This window comes from Mizuhopecten yessoensis, unplaced genomic scaffold, assembly GCF_002113885.1.
Source record: "Mizuhopecten yessoensis strain PY_sf001 unplaced genomic scaffold, ASM211388v2 scaffold7213, whole genome shotgun sequence".
In the NCBI taxonomy this organism is placed as follows: domain Eukaryota; kingdom Metazoa; phylum Mollusca; class Bivalvia; order Pectinida; family Pectinidae; genus Mizuhopecten; species Mizuhopecten yessoensis.
In genome coordinates this window covers 60,409-81,129 of record NW_018406936.1, presented here as the reverse complement: position 1 = coordinate 81,129, position 20,721 = coordinate 60,409, and the positions used below count along the sequence as shown (strand labels likewise).

The 20,721-nt window shown below is 35.2% G+C and overlaps 1 long non-coding RNA gene across 2 annotated transcripts; it reads left to right on the top strand.

Annotated features, from left to right (window-relative positions):
- The first annotated feature begins 18,084 nt into the window (after positions 1 to 18,084).
- LOC110453261 lies at positions 18,085 to 20,389 on the top strand. 2 transcript variants are annotated; one of them, XR_002463274.1, is made up of 4 exons: positions 18,085 to 18,169; positions 19,279 to 19,489; positions 19,903 to 20,169; positions 20,262 to 20,389. It is a non-coding gene; the product is annotated as an uncharacterized LOC110453261 (long non-coding RNA). The 2 variants fall into 2 exon arrangements; XR_002463273.1 differs by having other exon boundaries at positions 19,821 to 20,169.
- Positions 20,390 to 20,721: the final 332 nt, after the last annotated feature.

Sequence of the window (20,721 nt, the reverse complement as noted above, 5' to 3'; positions counted from 1 at the left end):
ACTTGACAAAGGACAGTTCTAAATTTAAACCCTCTCAACAATCCCTTTTTCAGTGCATTATGATTTATGAGATACAATTTAATTTTTTTTTCTGCAATTTAAGTTTTGACAAAAGCAAGGGTATACCGTGGGATAATTCCGTGTTCTGCTCATGGCCGTCTTCCGCGTTCACACAGGTCAAAAAGGAGGATGCAATCAGATCAGTGTGTGTGTCACATACCAGAATCCTTCACTTATTTGACCCTGTGAGGTATCCCCCTTTTGACTTAGCTGACCCACTTTCTCAAACAGCTGTCCCCAAAACAATGGATGTCCCTTCGGAGTCGTGAACCTATTGCGTTTGAAGGGATACCTCATTCGTGTCTCTCTCCCTTTTTCTTCTGTGTTTAGACAAGCCTTTCTGCACAGCTCACAGTACATCGTGTATATGGACAAGTATAGTTTGCTGGACACTAGTTAATCAGTTGGTGGTAGCAGAAAATGCTCTCTCATAAATTTCCAATAGCTCCAACAATTTGTCCATTTTTGCTCAAAGCTCTTGCATTCTTTTCTACAAATCCATGCCTACCCCATCTCCCAAATCAAGTCTGGGCCAGTCATTTCTTTCGTGATTTACGTTAATAACTTACACATAACAAAATATGAAATCAAGAGAACGTTTTACACTCTATATTCAAGAGCATGTAAGAGGAGGCAATATTTGCTGTCAACTCTGAAATTTATCATGTAGGTCTTCTTGTAAAGACCAGACATGCAATCTTAAACTGATGCCAAAACCTAAGGTTTTGTTTCTTAACGCTACTACATATACATCCTGCAACTATTGGAAAATGTTGCCTTACACAACATACCTGTGATTTGTAAAAGAATTCTGTTTTCAAAAACGTTAAATTAGCTTCCTAATAATTAAAACATTATCTCAGTGTCCTACTTGCGTGTATAAGACATGTTCTTTCTAAAATTAGAAATTATATGCTACCATTCATAGAAGATACAGATGCAGTTTTATTTTGGAACTCTTTCGTGAAGAAGAAGGGCATCAGTCAGCATAAACCTTTAATAAGCGGCATTAATGATTCTGATTTTCTTGTCGTTTTTAAATTTGACAATTTGAACACGGTGCCCGTTTCGAGGTATCAGAGGGAGTCGAACCCGGACGTTGGACAGACTCCAAGTTTCGAATCATTATCACTTTATATATATGTTACTCAGGCCTTTCTGCACTGTTAGAAGTTTCGTGTTGATGAACAATCAGTTCATCGTACAAGAAAATGTTCTCTCATAAATTTCCAATAGCTCCATCAATTTGTCCATTTTTGTTCAAAACTCTTACATTCTTTTCTACAAACTCATGCCTACCCCATCTCCCAAATCAAGTCTGGGCCCATCTTTACTTAGTGATTTACGTTAATAACAAGTAAACTCTTTACACAATATATTCAAGAGCATGTACATGTAAGAGGAGGCAATATTTGCTGTCAACTCTGAAATTTATCATGTAGGGCTTCTTGTAAAGATCAGACATGATATCTTAAACTGATGTCAAAACATTTCATATAAGGTTTTTTTTCTTAACGCTACTACATATACATCCTGCAACTGATGGAAAATGTTGCCTTACACAACATACCTGTGATTTGTAAAAGAATGATGTTATTATATAACTTTCAATTAGCTTCCTAATAACTAAAACTGTCACAGTGTCCTACTCTCGTGTATACACGAACTTATACAAGACATACATTACAGATGTGTTTTTACTCAAATTAGAAATTATTTGCTACCTTTCATAAAACGATACAGATACAGTTTTATTTCGGAACTCTTTCGTGAAGAAGGGGGGCATCAGCCAGCATAAACCTTAAGTAAGCGGCATTTATGATTCTGATTTTTCTTGTCGTTATCAAAATTTGACAATTTGAACACGGTGACTGTTTCGAGGTATCAGAGGGAGCCGAACCCGGACGATTATCACTTGTATTTGGTGATGCGTTCTATCTGAGTGTTTGATCTACGTGGACCAGACCTTTGCATCTATGTGATACTCAGGCCTTTCTGTACTGATAGAAGTTTCGTGTATATGAACGTCGTACAAGAAAATGTTCTCTCATAAATTTCCAATGGCTCCATCAATTTGTCCATTTTTGCTCAAAACTCTTACATTCTTTTCTACAAACCCATGCCTACCCCATCTCCTAAATCAAGTCTGGCCCGTCTCTACTTATTTGATTTACGTTAATAACTTGTACAAATAACAAAGTATGAAATCAAGTGAACTCTTTACACAATATATTCAAGAGCTTGTAAGAGGAGGAGAGATCTGCTTTTAACTCTTAAATTTACTATATAGGACTTCTTGTAAAGATTAGACATGGCGTCTCAAACTGATGTCAAAACATTTCCTAATTTAGGTTTATTTGATTACGTTAATGCATATACACCCTGCAACTGATGGAGAATGTTGCCTTACACAACATACCTGTGATTTGTAATAGAATGTATGTCATTAAAAACTTTAAATTAGCTTCCTAATAACTAAAACTATCACAGTGTCCTACTCTCCTGTATAAGACATACATTACAGATGTGTTTTACTCAAATTAGAAATTATATGCTACCATTCATAAAACGATACAGATACAGTTTTATTTTGGAACTCTTTCGTGAAGAAGGGGGGGATCAGCCAGCATAAACCTTAAGTAAGCGGCATTTATGATTCTGAATTTTCTTGTCGTTATCAAAATTTGACAATGTAAACACGGTGACTGTTTCGAGGTATCAGAGGGAGCCGAACCCGGACGTTGGACAGACTCCAAGTTTCGAATCCTTATCACTTGTATTTGGTGATACGTTCTATCTGAATGTTTGATCTACGTGGACCAGACCTTTGCATCTATGTGATACTCAGGCCTTTCTGTACTGATAAAAGTTTCGTGTATATGAACGTCGTACAAGAAAATGTTCTCTCATAAATTTCCAATGGCTCCATCAATTTGTCCATTTTTGCTCAAAACTCTTACATTCTTTTCTACAAACCCATGCCTACCCCATCTCCTAAATCAAGTCTGGCCCGTCTCTACTTATTTGATTTACGTTAATAACTTGTACAAATAACAAAGTATGAAATCAAGTGAACTCTTTACACAATATATTCAAGAGCTTGTAAGAGGAGGAGAGATCTGCTTTTAACTCTTAAATTTACTATATAGGACTTCTTGTAAAGATTAGACATGGCGTCTCAAACTGATGTCAAAACATTTCCTAATTTAGGTTTATTTGATTACGTTAATGCATATACACCCTGCAACTGATGGAGAATGTTGCCTTACACAACATACCTGTGATTTGTAATAGAAGTATGTCATTAAAAACTTTAAATTAGCTTCCTAATAACTAAAACTATCACAGTGTCCTACTCTCCTGTATAAGACATACATTACAGATGTGTTTTTACTCAAATTAGAAATTATTTGCTACCTTTCATACAACGATACAGATACATTTTTATTTTGGAACTCTTTTGTGAAGAAGGGGGGGATCAGCCAGCATAAACCTTAAGTAAGCGGCATTTATGATTCTGAATTTTCTTGTCGTTATCAAAATTTGACAATTTAAACACGGTGACTGTTTCGAGGTATCAGAGGGAGCCGAACCCGGACGTTGGACAGACTCCAAGTTTCGAATCCTTATCACTTGTGTTTGATGATACGATCTACCTGAGTGTTTTATCTACGTGGGCAAGACCTACTTGACACAGGACGCAATGAATATGCATATATATTACTCATGTCGTTTACAATGTCCTTCAAATTACATTGAAAAAGTTTTTGTATGGAAGCCCAGAGTCGTAATACAGCACCAAAGTTGCTAAAAGTGTGCCGAATGTTTCCAGACAATTTCACGTTGGAGAGATTTAAACGGAAAGTTGAGAAAATACTAACTGTTAAAATGGATTACTAAATACACAGATTTTTTCAAATTTATTCAGATTACAAATATCACTATTAAACACTTCGGTATCAACCAAATTCTTTGACAAATGTTCGTATTCTCCAACACACGTCTGTTGTAACTCTGGATTAGAGGTTTTATATATAACGCTACTAAATATAGTTTTGTTTATCGTATTTCTTTCTATAAAATTAAAGAAGGGTTTAGTACGCAACCAGTAATACTATGCCATATCATGGTAATCAAAGCTTAAAGTTCTTACTAAAACTAGAAATGATATGCTACCATTCATAAAAGATACAGATGCAGTTTTTTTTGGAACTATTTCGTGTAGAAGGGGGCATCAGCCAGCATAAACCTTAAATAAGCGGCATTTAAGATTCTGAATATTCTTGTCATTATCAAAATTTGACAATTTGAACACGGTGACTGTTTCGAGGTATCAGAGGGAACCGAACCCGGACGTTGGACAGACTCCAGGTTTCGAATCCTTATCACTTTATCCCCCCCCCCCATATATATTTATGTATACATGTTTACATCACAGTTACAGGGAAGGAGGAAACATACCATATGATATTGATCTATTTATGTGGTTCCTGTTGTTTGTTTTGTTTTGTGATTCTGTTGTTATCTTTCATCGTCCTTGCATATATCGATTGTTTACTCATCAATCACATTAATGTATTATCATTGTCTGTCATTCCAAGTAAATATAAACAATTGATCAATGGGCTCGTCGTTCTGTGAACTGAAACAATGACGAATACAGATGGGGAAATCCGTTTCCACAGCGTACAATACCGTCCTAGTCACACGGTTCTCGAGTTAAGCGTACATAACATATATAGCCGGACATAGATGCACGTGCACATTGGTATCGTGACTAGCATTTTCCTGGTCATTATAGAACTCCGGAAAATATACCAGACGTGAGTTCAGTGTAAACTTCCGACACCTGTTTGTACTTAACCCTTCAATTGTTACAGACAGGTTTCGTTTTCCTGATGATCGGGAAATACATACTCACTTGTTCGGTGTGTCTGTCGTCATATTTCCGTGAAGCCATTTATTGAAGGTTAATTGTAAATCGCACCTAATATGTACTGTTGATGTGCCATGATTTGTTTCTTGGAAAAGCCCAATGAGTCCGACGAGTTGTGTGTGTGTGAGTGTCGTTTGGTACAACTTGGATGTAACCGTGAACAATGCGCGGTATTAAAGCTTTGAGCCTTAGACAAATTATCGTTGATCTTTAATCAACATATACAAATATTGGCCTTTTTATCTTCACTAAATGCAATAAAGTAACTTACTAAGGTCTCACTCCTAAACGCAATATGTACACAGCCGGGTGTGTAACGACAGCAGTATACACAGACGGGTCAGGTGAATGTTTAAAACTGGAGTACAAGGTCCAGGGCCAAATCTTAAAACACACATTCCTAATCGCTCAGTTTGATAACACAGTCTTAACTTGTGGCTCACCAGTTTTGTGTGAGGGAAGGTAGGGTCAATAAATCGCATTTTAGACAAAATTGGAAAAGTCAAAATATTGTAAAAGATAATTCTTAATACTGTTTATTCTGGTGAAATGCCAAAAGTCAACATTCTCTTATAGAAGCGTGTTATTGATAAGCAACATTATCCGTGTTCCTCTATTGGGCCTCTTCCTGTGTGAGGCCGCACAAACAAGTATTCGTATCGTAACGTGGTGTGACGACCGAATTAAACTTCCGGGTAGACTTAACTACAACAACACCCTCCCACCACGACTAAATATATCATTATAAAGGTTAAACAAAAGGTCAACGCGTTGCTGAAAACAAATAGGTCAAATTAAACCGGCTTTTATTGTTGATAACTAACCATTGGAAACAACTATTTGATAAGGTGCTCTCCTGTAGTGACCTCTAAATCTGAGAGAGAGAAAAAAGAGTGATAGCGTCTCAAAAAGTAATGTTATTTAACACAAATATGACCAAACTAGAACAATATATTGAGAGCCGTACGGACGGTCGTGGTATGCGTGTCGTATTACCGCACAGACGTTCTAGGTATACATGTGTGTCGTTTTTTGCCGAACTGTTGGTTTCGCGGAACACGATCGAACATTACTTGGAATTTCCCCCGCAATGCAGCTTGGGAATTCCCGATAGGTGATTCCCCTTCTGTTTTAGCAACCTGAATTATGCGGTCGTCAAACTGAATGACGATGGCAGTGCAATCACTTTGAGTGAGAAGCGTAAACTGATTTAATTGGGTACCGCCCTTTTGTAAATAGAGGCACTGTTTATAATTAATCCGTAGTTTCGAATGTTTTGATTTTTTAAAGTCATTCAAATAAATAACATATTAGTCTTAAAATTATTTTACAATTGTATGTTAAATTATCAGTTGCAGATATTATAAAATTTTCAGGTAAATCATCAATTTGAAACAGCTTCCTCATGCAGGTTATAAAAAATCCGTAAAGTCAAAATGTTTGATTAATCCGAAGTTTCGAATGTTTTCTTCGTTAATTACCTTCATTTGACTGACCTCTGAGAAAAAAACACATTATCAAACTTATTTTAATCAACTATAATAGATTTCTTTTAATCCAGTATTTTAAACACGACAATCACAAACACGAAAAAATAGGCAGTTAACCCGTTTCACGGGCCTAACGACATAATTGCCGAACTCTATTCAGTTAGTTAGTAACCCGGTTTTCGACTGTTATTCAGATTTTATTTGGCATAACATCTCAATTGTTAGATCAAAATATGAAAAAAATATCATAATGAGGATGTTTCATTGAAAACAAGTGTGGGCAAGTTGTCGTACTCAAAGATATTGACGAGGAAGTGAAATTATTTAGGGCGCGGTAGTCGTATAAATAGACCGCGCTTACGGTGTTACATGATAAAGAGCGAGGTGTTCCGATAAAGGAAACAACAATTTTGCCTAACTGAAGTACAACTGGGTTGTGTAAATTTACAGATCCCGAAGTAAATTTACGGACTAGGTAAAATAAAATGAAATGAACGGTGATATACATGTATCGACAGGTATGAACAAAGACGAAAGAGCATCATTTTGATCATCAAACAGTATATATGTGTGTGAGTGAAAAGCAAAGCTGTTTTACGATGCGTTTATCTTTAATTTACATCGAATTTACATTCGGAAACACAATGCGTTTATAAAGATAAAAACTCGAGAACTTCCAGACTGATAAGAAAAGATTATTAATTCATTTCTACTTTTGTCATAGACTGACTAGATTATCCCTCTTACCCAGAAACACTCTATAACAGAGTAATTTCTGACCTGAACTTTCTCCTCTGTGTCTGTCCATCTGTTGTCTCTCCGTCTATTCTTCTTTGTTTCTCATTCCTCTCTTGCAGTCGAATTTGTCACTCTCTCATTCCTCTTGTATCTTTTTCTTTTGGTTTCCTTGTAAAAATCGCAAGACAAGCTAAAGGGTGTATTAAGACATATGCAATAATTCTATTTTAAAAAAACCACCCAAGAAATAAATCAACAAATAAAAAATAAAAACACAAATATCTTTTTGTATTGGATCATGAAAGCTTTCGTGAACGCCCTTTTTTACTGGTGTAGCCACGCAATTAGATGAAGTTCGTGCTGTAGCCAAACCAGAATAAAGACGCAAAAAATAAAAAAAAAAAACTATTCTTAACTTACGAACAAAATGTCTACAAAAATGACGTCTGAAAATTCTTTGTTAATATTTTAGTGATAAAGCGACAAAACAAATCTAGTTTTGCATCCGTATCTGTACTTTTTTCTGGAACGGTTCGGCGAGATAAATGAAATGAGGACTTTTGAGGTTATATCGAGAAGTCATTGAGAAACCGTCAAAACGCAAAGGTACGCGGCAAGCGGCTGTTTAAATACTTTGAAGTTAACTTGTGCTTTTAGATTTAGAATACTAAATTTTGTACGCCTTGCAGATCCGGAAAAAATAGACCAGTTTCAAAATGTAAAAATCCTGTAATAATATACACTTACAGGTAAAAGTTTGCGCTAGTATTGCTCTTCTAATCTTTATTTTGTATAATCATCCGTTACTTGCAAGCATAACTTAAAGCAGGTTAAATAAACAATTTACAAAATATCAAAAGACTATCTCGATTCTTCGTAAACAAAATCAACTTGATAGTTTGCTTCCCCTCTTTTTTATTTTAATAAAAATGTTCTCCTATGTGGTTATAATCGTATATAAAAATTCCAAATCTTAATATCAGTATCGATAGAATTATTTTAATAATCTTGAGAAAACCACAATGTTGGGCCTCATGTCTTTTCGCGTCCGATCGCAGAATCGATTTCAGACAGTCTTGAGGAAAAGCACTATATGAGTGTGCTTATATTGGTGAGCTGTCGTTTGAAAAATCATCGACATATTTGCATGTTAGCAACACTCCAAGTAGCTACTATTATTACTAACAAACATGTAACTGTCAGATCAAATGAACCTCCCTGGATGTCTAATGAAATTCGGAGATTGATTCGGAAACGTAAACGTGCACATCATAGATCCAAGCGTTCTATTAGCGATACTCACTGGTCAAAATTCCGTCAGATCCGTAACACATGTGTCAACACCATAAAGAAGGCTTAAGCCAAATGTATGAGAAATAAAATATGTGAAAAACTTAAAAAAAAAAAAAAAATACAAATATCAATGCAAAAGATTGGTGGAGAACGGTACAATTATGACTAACAAACTCTGGAAAATTCTGCATACCACCACTTCTTCACAATGGTACTGTTGTCTCTGATGACTTTGATAAAGCTTGCTTATTTAATGACTTATTTTGTGCCCAATCAACTATAAATGATATTGACGCTGTCCTCCCAAATATTGTGGATGAATGTAACCATAGTTTATCTAATATTAGCATATCTACTACCGATGTAATAGATGCTATACTTAGCCTTGATTGTTATAAAGCTGTTGGTTCTGATCTTGTGAATCATCGACTTCTTAAAGAAGCGGCAGATATTCTATGTTACCCTTTAAGTGTCTTCTTTAACAAGTCTCTTATCTCGGGGATGTTTCCATCTGAATGGAAAAATGCAAATGTCACACCTGTGTACAAAAAAGAAGTCCGTTTTAACTAACTACGGACCTACATCTCTATTATCTGTAGTCGGTAAATTAATGGACAGGTGTGTCTATAAGCATATTCATAATTTCCTACATGACCACTCCCTTTCGTCCTCTAACCAGTCAGGATTTCGACATGGCGATCCACCCGTCAATCAGTTTCTTGCGACCATTCATGATGTATATTTTGCTCTAGATAAACGGTACCAAAATAAGTTTTCAACTGTGTTTGGCATTAAGGTATTTTACGTAAACTATCTTGTTTTGTCATTCGGTGTTCACTTCTAATTTGGTTTGAAAATTGTCTTTGTAATCGTAAACAGAGAGTTGTTATTAATGGTAACAGTTCAAATTGGTCAAACGTTAAAGCTGGGGTTCTAGGACAAGGTTCCATATTGGGCTCCCCTTTTTTTCTTATTTTATTGATGATATTGTAAAAGACAATATTATATAAGCATTGGCAACATAAATGTTGGAAAATGTTCTGTCTGTGTGTTTTGAATGTCATGTTAGTTGACAAAAAATAAGTCTGACAAATCTATTGAAAAAGTTTATCATTATTGAAAAGAAAATAATACATTCTAGGACTTTCATGAGAAATAATAAAATAAAGAAACAAAATATTATCAACAACAGTTTTCTGAGTAAAACTTCAGCAGGACAAGGCCAGGAACGATTGTTATACTATCGCTCTAACCGACCCAGTTACCTGGCCAACAGAAGTGTCCTGGCTCAAATGTAGTACGTTTTATTCAAAAGGAAGTTAAGGGGATGTTACGATATACAATATGAAACACCACGCATCAATGAGACAGGGATCCCAAACAGGAAAATATTGTGAAAGACTCGAGGCATGTCATTTATATTTTCTTTTTCAACTGGAATTGTAGCATTTATCAATATTGTGGTATCGCGGATATGTGTAATGTACCTAGGAAATTCAGTTATTTTGTAAACAAAACTCAAAGAGGTTTGATTTTTCTTTCTTCTCGTGTTATGAATACTTTAAAAAAATATTTTTAGTACTAGCTATAACCTAATTCTTTCAATACTCCTTGTATTTTGTATCAAATGTTTAATCAATTTAAAGTGCATATGCCATATGATGAATACATTACGATATGGGGGGGGGGGGGGGGGTGCTAAGAAAATCCGCCAACTTGGATCCAAGATGGCGCCTTAGCAACCCCCTTAACCTACGGCCCATATCTCCCCCTGTTTCCAATAGGTGTGTGTATTAAGTGTGACGTCATTTTGACGGAATTAACTCCCCCCCATGTTTCTGACTTTTTTACCTTTTGATTTCAGGTATTGCATCCATGGACTGTCTCTCTCTCTCTCTGCAATGCTTGACAGACCTGTTTTTTTCTCTCTTTTCTTTTCTTTTCTGCTCTTTTTCTGCTCTTTTTAATCATATATTTTCATTTTTCTTGATACTATTATGCATAAAACATAAGTTGACAGTCCTGTTGTTTTGTACGTTCAGCGAAAATCACCTGACCTTACACGTAGTGTTGTTTTTGTTTGTGCGGTACGCGTAGTTCTTAGGTCCGTCCGAAACGAATTCAACTATGTGTTCTCATTTAAACACGTATCCGTACGGTTATTAAAGTGTAAAGAGCTGTTTTCACTCCTTTTGTCGTTACAGGTGCTACATCTGAATCAAAATCGGCGACACTCTTTACTTTGCGAATCGATTAAGGACCACTGTACTATCTTTGTAAACCACTTGTACTCCAGAGAGACCAAAAGTAACTCTTATACTTTTCACTTTCGGTTATGGCGTCACACTAACGGATAGTTGACACTACACGCGTACCGCACAAACAAAAACAGCACTACATGTAAGGTCAGGTGATTTTCGGTGAACGTACAAAACGACAGGACTGTCAACTTCTCTGTGATGAAAGACATTTTATTTTCGGACCGCGGTAGAGTCACAAAAACAGTAGACGACAAAACAATGAGGGATCAGGGCCTGGTTGTTCAAAACTATCGTTAAGCTAACGATGTCGTTAAACCCTGGTTAGCGAGTCGTTAAAAGTTCACGACGTCGTTACCTGTTGTTCAAAAAAGTTAAGATTATACGACTAAAACTTAAAAGTACTTTAAGTGCTTATAGTGTATGTATATATTTGTACACTTTAATTTCTCTTTTTTTTAAATGGCGTTTATTTTTCATCAATACAGCAGTGGTCTCATCTGTTATTACTCTATACTGAATGTTTAACAAGTTATAAGAATAAAACTGTATGTATTCAAGTGTTACAAAAAATTGTCTTTGTAAACAAATTGCAACAACCAATTTACTGTAAACAAATTGCAATAACCAATTTACCATAACCATGCACCTTTGACTGACTCAATGAACTTGAGGTTACACTCCTTTGTTTTAAAAGGAAGTGGCAAGTCACTTTAAGTGTAACAGTATTGACTATACTTTCTTTGCTAGGGCCAGAAACAAATCTCATGAAATAAAATCTATGAAAGTCTCACATTTTTTACTGTAAACAACTTACTTCATTGAAAGGATTGGACAAAAGCACAATATCTAGATCCGTTAGGGATGTGTGTGCAGCCCTGTGCCAATTCAAAGATCAGGCACTGAAGTGGCCTTCCCTGGAAGAAAGACAACGAGGGAAAACAAAATTCTTCCCCATATCTGCCTTTCCCTCGGTCATTGGGGCAGTGGATGGCACCCACATCAAAGTGCAGGCACCACACGAAAATGAGTCATCATATGTCAACAGGAAGGGATATCACAGCATAAATGTGCAAGCTGTATGTGATGCTGATGGTAAGTTATCGTGTTGGACCAAGTTCCTAAACTTTGTTTATGTCGCTTAGAACATTGATAAAAAATGACCTATATAACCTAAAGTCTGTTTCAAAAAGTCCATAACTCATCTCACAGACACAGTACTGTTGTCCAAACATATTTTTTGTTCATGAAAATAACAAAAATAAGTAGTCTATAGTTGCATTAGTATTGGAAATTGTACAGCTTAATTAGTTCATATTAAAAAATTATCAATTACAAAAAAAAAATACAAATGGGATATTTTATTTTTCAGCTAGGCCCTATAGCAATATATATAGCATTTGGGTATAAGAAAATCTTGATTTCACATTTCAAGAAATAAATGACATTTTACCAAAAACCTATTCATTGTGGAATAACTTCTGTTAATTTTTAAATGGCACACAAAAATCATAGGTATCAATATTATGACTGTTGAACTGTTATATCTTGAATGATTGATTTATTCAAGTGTCACACACATTAACAACTGATATTATTGATTCAAAACAGCTAAAAAGCATTGAAAGAGAACAAATAGTTGTAACAGGTACAGAGTGTTAAAATCAAAATGAGTTACCTGTGACATCTGATTCGGAATATCCATGCAGTCCTACATGCTAATATGAAGCTGCGTGTACAGAAAACTTGAGTACATATGTAATTGAATTTATCAAATCACATTCAATTACAGAAACACTCTGATGTATAATGAAATAATAAAAAAACATAACATTTTCAATTACCCTATTCCTGCACTTTTTTTGTGATGGGGGTGTTTTAAAATCTGTGACTACACAATTCACATGTAAAGTCATACAAGCATCCTTTTATGAACATTGTTTTATTCTGGCACTATATATATTTGATGAAATTTTAATGTTTTGTGCTATGCAAAAGTGATGTGGATCCAGTGAAACAAATATACTTTCCTTTCATCATAGCAATGAATAAATTATATTCATGACTTCACTGATAAATAGTTGGACCTAGACCACTTCCTTATTTGGGAGAGGTTGTTTAAGTATTTGCAAATGTGTTACCATTGTGACCTTGAAAATTAATAAACTTCACTTATTTTACTCAAATCTGAAAGCAAATATCAAGACCTAACCCTTAAAGAACTTGAGAACAAGCTTTTCAAACTGTGTTAACCAAAAAAGTGCATTTAAACTTTGACTCCTAAAGAAGACTGAAAGTTGACCTTTGACACAAAAAAAAAATGTTTCGTATTGATGGTCTACATGGAATACATGAAAGAAAATGATGGCTTTAATGGTTACGTTAAGCTAGACACTGATCAATGACATAAGAGAAGAGGAATACTGATAGAAATTAGATTATGAATAACACCAGAGAAGTTGTTTTTATTTCAGCAGATTTAAATCATTCATTTATGAACAGTCAATTAACAAATGTGAAGTACCTTAGTTGAACATGTTTTAAATTTTACATCCAGTTTTTCGTAAATAAACATGTAGAAGTGACATTATTCTGGTCATAGTTCAGCAAATCAAAACCCCACAAAGTCATAAACCACTAGTGGTATACCAAAGTATTTATCCGGCCGATAAAGTTTGCAATTTTATTTTAAATAAAGATTTTGAATTTATATTTTATTTCTTCAGGTTTGGCTGCAACTTGAGCAGCACCAACATTGGGAGAATGGGGTCCTTTTAGGAGATTCTGGCTATCCCTGCCGACCTTTCCTCCTAAACCCGTACCTTAACCCCCGAATGCTCAACAACAGAGTTACAACGTGGCTCACACAAGCACAAGGAGCACTATTCAAAGGACGTTTGGGAGATGGAAAAGACGCTTCCATGTCCTTCACTCAGAGGTGAGCTAATCTTCTATGATTACTTTTTTTCTGGTTATGAGCAGTTTTATATTGATAAACCTATGGCACTAATTATAAGGACATTATCTTGATTAAGTGAAAATGATTACCATAAACTTGTGAAAATTCCACATGATGTGCAGTAGTGTTGGGTATTGTCTCAATGGGCATGAATTGCTCAATTTCACACCAGCATCCATCAAAGTGGACCAAGGGCAAATATATTAAAATGGGCTACATTAATTAAGGAACCAGACGAAATCACCATCTTTACATTGTGATGTAATATTAAACAGATTTTTTGTATACACTTGATCCCTGTGACCGTGAAAATTGGTGAAGATCATATACAGTATAACAAACTTGGTAGCCTTTCACCTCAGTACATATTTGCTCGATATCATCACTGCTTATTCAGAATTACCTAAAGAATGATTTCCTTTTCATACAGATTCGCATGAAACCTGAGAGGGTTGCAAAAGTAGTCGTTGCCTGTGCGGTCCTCCACAACATTGCAATTGCAGGAGCATGTAATTGAAGAGGATAACAACCCTATACAAGCTGTTGATGATGTTTATGAAGGACCCCAGGAAGGCCGTACTGTAAGGGACCACATATCTAGGATTTTTTTTTAAATTCTAGTTATGCGTGTGGAGTGCCCCTACTCCATGTAGTTGAAATTAAGTTGGGGGGGGGCGCGTGGATTGCCCCTACTCCATGTAGTTGAAATTAAGTTAGGGGCGCATATGGAGTTAAAATTTAGTTGGGGGGGGGGGGGGGGGGGGGGGGGGGCCCNTCATATGTTATATTGTTTTTGTTTTATATTCACAGTATTACATTTTAGTTTTTGAAAGCAGACCACTTTTCAAACAAAACTGTTGGAGAACAGCATAACTTTCCTATAGGTATTAGATAGTGTTATAAGATAGCAAGCAGGGTTAGACACTGTGTTTGCTTGGTAGTCCACAGGACTAGTTAAAATGATTATTTACTAGTCCTGTGTCAATGTAACTAGTCCAATATTTCCTTAAGGAAACATCGCGATCTACAGCATAAAACATCAAAAGTAATCAACTGTAGGGGACTTGAAATAACTGTCTTAAAAAAATAGTAAAGGTTTTTGTTAAACTTTGACAATTATAACGCAATATATCTTATTTTAAGCAGTTTTTAAAATCTTTAAAAGGAATATTCTTACTTTATAACAATATTTTTCACAAGTCTAAATGACGAGTTAGGTAAGGTGATTCACTAGTCCTTGCTGAAATCTACTTGTCCAGGATTAGCGGACTAGTGTTAGTGTCGACCCCTGTTGACAAGTATCAATTAATTCATTTGCAACCTTGCTCACCCCCAACATGTTTCAAGGTTTTCTGTATTTCCGAAGAATTCCTTAATGTGTCCCTCAATTTATTGCCATATCCCTTTATAATGCCAACATTTCTTTGATCAAAATGGGGCAATATAGGGAGGTTTTGCTGTACCTCATCATGTTGTACAATTCTAAAGAAAAGATATGACCAGACATTGTAAAATAGTCAACAGCCTATTGATGGTGGTGATCCAACTTTAACCTAAAACTTGCCCAAAAACTTTAACCAAGTCCAATTAACCAGTTTTGGCCCCTAAAATGTAAAAAAATTGCCCCTGAAATATAAAAACATGGTTTGCTTTCACTCCATAAGAAAACTTCAACCTTATAATAAACTTTTTTTTTACTGTCTGGAGAAAAATTGCCCAAAAACTTTAAACTGATTGAAAGAATTTAAGGATGGACAACCATACCATAAACAAAAAGAGATTTGAACTGCCCATACTGTCATGATGGTGGGCTAATACGTATAAACATAATTTACATACATTCAAATGATCTTTTACAATACAATTTTCAACAAATTTATATACATGAATTAAGTCAATTAAATAGTTGTAAATATTAGCCTCAATAAGGTCTCCATTGGTAGTACAACAAACCTTTGCTGATCTCTTAGTTTTCTGAATTTTCTGAAATCTGGTTATTAGAAGATGAAATAGTATAGAAGATATGCCCCTGACAAACTACAGGTGAAAACGTATAGAAGATTATTTAGAGGTTATCATATGAACATTTTCATATCCTACTGTATACCAGCCAGACTCCAATATCAGCCCAATGGACAAGTAGTTCGTGGGCTGATATGGGTCGAGTAGGATATGAAAATGGTCATATGGTGAAAATTTGGATAATGTCAGAAATGGATATGTAGTAAATAGATATACCATAAAGATATGTAAAATTTTGAATTATTTGAAATTTTATTTGAAAACTAATGATAGGAGACAAAATTGAGGCATATATCTATGCCTACTTTGAAAGGGAAATGGCTAAAAGAAAATGTTGTCATAGATATCCCTCGCTCAACAGATAAATCATGATATTATACATACTTTTAATATTACAGGAGGCCCAATGGGCCTGAATCGCTCACCTGGTATTATTCTCACACTTGTAATCTTAAAAGTGAACTAATATACAGCTACAGTTACAAAACATCTGTGTTCGATACATTATAATTTGTTTAATGATTTAAACATATGACGCCTGTGACCTTGAAAGTCGAACAAGGACATCAAGTTGAACAGAATGTATAGCCTTCCGACCCAGCATGCTTCTCGCCAAATATAATTACCCTGGACCTTTTGAATATTTAGAACAAGTCATTTAAAGAGTAAAACATATTTGTCCCCTGTGACCTTGAAAATGGGCGAAGGTCATTTGTTTGAACAAACTTGGTAGCCCTTTATCTTACCATGCTATTGGCCAAATATCATTATCCTAGGCCTCTGTGGCATGCAAAAGAAGTTGTTTAAATTTTATTTTTTACAAATTTAACCCTATGACCTAGAATATGGGTCAAGGTCATTTCTTTTCACATACTTTGTCAGGCTTCATCCTAGGAACCTATCAGCCAAATATCAGATCTACAAGACATCAATATTACATTGAAAATTTCAGTAAGTCTCCATAGACCTTTTGCAATATTTCACTATAAGACATCAATTATTTACATATAGACCTAGTAATGTTGATAATTTTAACTAATGCTGAGCGAGGGATAACTACAATGATCAGACAAGATTGACAGCATTCTGTCTGTTTTGTATCATTAGCATGTAAGCAATATTCAGCTAATGAGACAAAGCAGCTAGAAGGTTGACAGTGTCTTGCTGACCTTCAAAATTTTCAAGAAATTTCTTAAAAAGGGTGATCTGTAGATCGGTATTTACCATCTCCCTCTCAAAGTAGGCATGCTGAATTTTATATACATCTTCAGCAGTTTTCTTCCTCTTCTGCCTGTCTGTGGCCTGCACCTCTTTTGTTCGGCATCTGTGATAAATGGAATGTAAAACTGAATTTAACACACACTTATGCTATTGCCAAATTCTTAGGTAAAATTACTTACATAAAATAGAAAAACACAATTTAAGATACACACCATTTAAAGTTTAATCCTCAAAGGTTGAAAGTGATCAAAAAGATGCAGTTATAATTTAATAATAATATTTAAATGTACATGTAACCTATAGACTATAAAGGTAAATACCTACATGTAAATATATGCAAATGCATGATAATGATTTAATGTTTTTGTCCGTGGCATTCTAACACTTCACATATCACTTTACCAATCAAGGTAGAGTTTTCAATTTTCATATATAAGGTCAGAATACTGTTTGACAAATATATATACTGCATGCCCCATTTCATATCAAAGTTATATACATTAATCAAAATTGCAAATAAGCAACAAGTCAGTCAAGACAATGTTTAAGAAAAATGATCCATGTAATATACTAATCAAAGTTTGTACACAAAATATTGCACTTATGAGTTATATACAATTATGTATGTGTATAAATGTTCTCTGAAGTTGAATATTCATTTTTACGACGGATGCATTATATTCTAGCAGCTATATTTATTTACCTCTTTTGTCCGTGTGATGATGCATCTGGTGTTTCTGCAACGTCCTCTGCATCATCAGCAAACAACTGACCAGGAGGCTGTTCTGTTATCCTCCTGATGGCTTCATCCCAGGACCTCTATTCTGGTTGCACTGCTGTTATCAACTGTTCAGGCACAAAGAAAGATAACTCTTACAAAATGTACAAGGGAGTGTAAATATGAAACAGTCTCTACAAAATAACATTATATTTATTACTCATATGATAATCTTACCTTATCATACATCAACATAAACACATCGTTTAAATTTATTTATGTCTGTGTAACAGGAAAAAGCCAGCAGACGTTACGTATGAAAATAATAAACTGTTTTCGTTGTTGATAGTATGATTTGCATGGCCATAAGGGTCACTTCAAAATGTTTGCTCTACCTCGTGGATGGTATGCAGAATGTTCTTTAAATAGACAAGTCATTTTACAGGAATGACACACTCTCACATGTTGTTACAGGTATGTCATATTGGCAAATACAGTGGATAGGAATTTAACCTCCGAACATTTTGTCTTGAATGCATATTACTTTGAAATGATTACCATGCTATATTCAGATTTTGATGGCCGATACCACGTGACTATTGTTGTCACAGACGCTTCAATATGGCAGCAGACAACAGTTTAGTTCTGAATAGAATATAGAACACTATTCGTTTTGTATATATCAGAAGATCGTTGCTGGTGGTGAGTGAAAAAACACACCAAAATCTGTTATTAACAGCTAGAAGTTTCTGTTTTCATTAAAATAATTACTTTATTAGACATAAATTGTAAAATTTGCACTAATCCATCTGTTACGGATGTTTTTATCACTCCCTCCGTTACGGATGTGTAATTCTGCTAGGTGTAGGATCTACTGTCGGGGAAATTTAACGAAATTATGAGGAAAATGTCCACAGTTAACATTGTTATAGATCGAGGAAATGATAAGAAATAAATATGATGTATGTTACATAGAAAACAACGGAGATGATTTGGTATTTGGCATGCTAATTAATTGTGTACAGTAGATGAAAGAACTTTTCCTATTTACTAAAATGATTGCAAAGTTTCTCAGAGATTTTGAACATACTAAACACAAAATATATGTGTTTAATCATTACATTATGTGACATTTCCAGACAATTTTGAACATTATAAACATACCATCAAGCTGATTAGCAGCACATCGATGATAGTGACGTCACGTTCGACGACCGTGACGTCATCTAAAGCTACCCCATTGTGAACACATAGTTGAATTCGTTTCTGACGGACCTAAGAACTACGCGTACCGCACAAACAACAACAACACTACGTGTAAGGTCAGGTGATTTTCGCTGAACGTACAAAACGACAGGACTGTCAACTTATCGGTGATTAAAGACATTGTATTGTCGGACCGCGGTAGAGTCACAAAAACAGTAGACGACAAAACAATGAGGGATCAGAGGACATTTGCGCTGTACAACGAAACGCGTACCAAATTGTATAGACTCGTATATATACTAAAAGGGTCATTTAAACACGTATCCGTACGGTTATTAAAATGTAAAGAGCTGTTTTCACTCCTTGTGTCGTTACAGGTGCTACATCTGAATCGAAATCGGCGACACTCTTTACTTTGCGAATCGATTAAGGACCCCTGTACTATCTTTGTAAACCACTTTTACTCCAGAGGGACCAAAAGTAACTCTTATACTTTTCACTTTCGGTTATGACGTTACATTAACGGATAGTTGACACTACACCAGGCTTTAAAGGACGGATCAGTCTACGAATAGCAACGATTATCAGGTATTTTCTTTACTTTAAAACGTATTTCATGACAATTCTAACTATTTCTTGAATTGTAACTGTTTTAAAGCTATAGAATAGCTAAAAATTGTTAAGTATCTTCAGCTACAAGTTTATCGGCAATAGACAGGGTTGTCTAACAGCTTGCAAGGAGCTATCTTCGGCTATGACCAGTGCATTTACAGTATGGAATCCTTGAAACAACCCTTTACAAGACATGATAGATGTCTTACAAAATAGATGAATACTTATACATGCAATATGCTTATAGAAATATCTAAACTTTCGTTTTCGTGGGGGAAAAATAGCTATTTTCGTTTATGTTTCCCAGGGATAATCCTGGAGGAGGCCATTGACCCCTCAAAACTGAAATCGACCCCTCCGTCTTCCAATGCTCTTTTGATTTTACATAGAAGCCTGAGTTAAGAGCTGATATCGATAGATGGAAGTGACGTCACGTTCGACGACCATGGCGTCATCTAAAGCTTACCGTACGATTCTGACAATATGCAGTCTATCCGACTTTCTCCGCCAACACCAATTAACACAACGGCAAGCACACACGTACAGGAAGGAACGACAAAACATATAAAACGGCAAGGAGTGCATTAGGAAACAACATCGTCAAAGAATGCATAGACAACGACGTGCAAGCGGCCAGTACTATTACAAACTACCCTGTAAGTATAAGTATATTGTAAAAATAGTGCATTTGCTTTTCTGGGTTATTTCTTTATTTATGTATTGATATATTTTTTTCTATTTCTTTCAGTTCAAACAGTACGACAACACTACTTATTGGCCATGTTGAGCGAGGAAAACCTACACTATTTTTTATTTGAAAAAAGACATTCGTGTTTTTTTAACACCTTAGCTTATTTAATCAGCACATTGTAAATACAAGAATTATATAATAAAAAACGCATGTTGTAACTATTTATTGTTTGAAAATATGTTTTATGCATAATATTATCAAGGAAAAAGAAAATATATGATTAAAAAGAGGAGAAATAGAGCAGAAAAGAAAAGAGAGAAAAAACAGGTTTGTCAAGCATTGCAGAGAGAGAGACAGTCCATTGATGCAATGCATGAAATCAGAAGGTAAAAAAGTCGGAAACAAGGGGAGTTAATTCCGTCAAAATGACGTCACACTCAATATACACACCTATTGGAAACAGCGGGAGATAATTCAGTCGTTAACCCTAAAATTGATTTAGTCACAACGCAAAAAA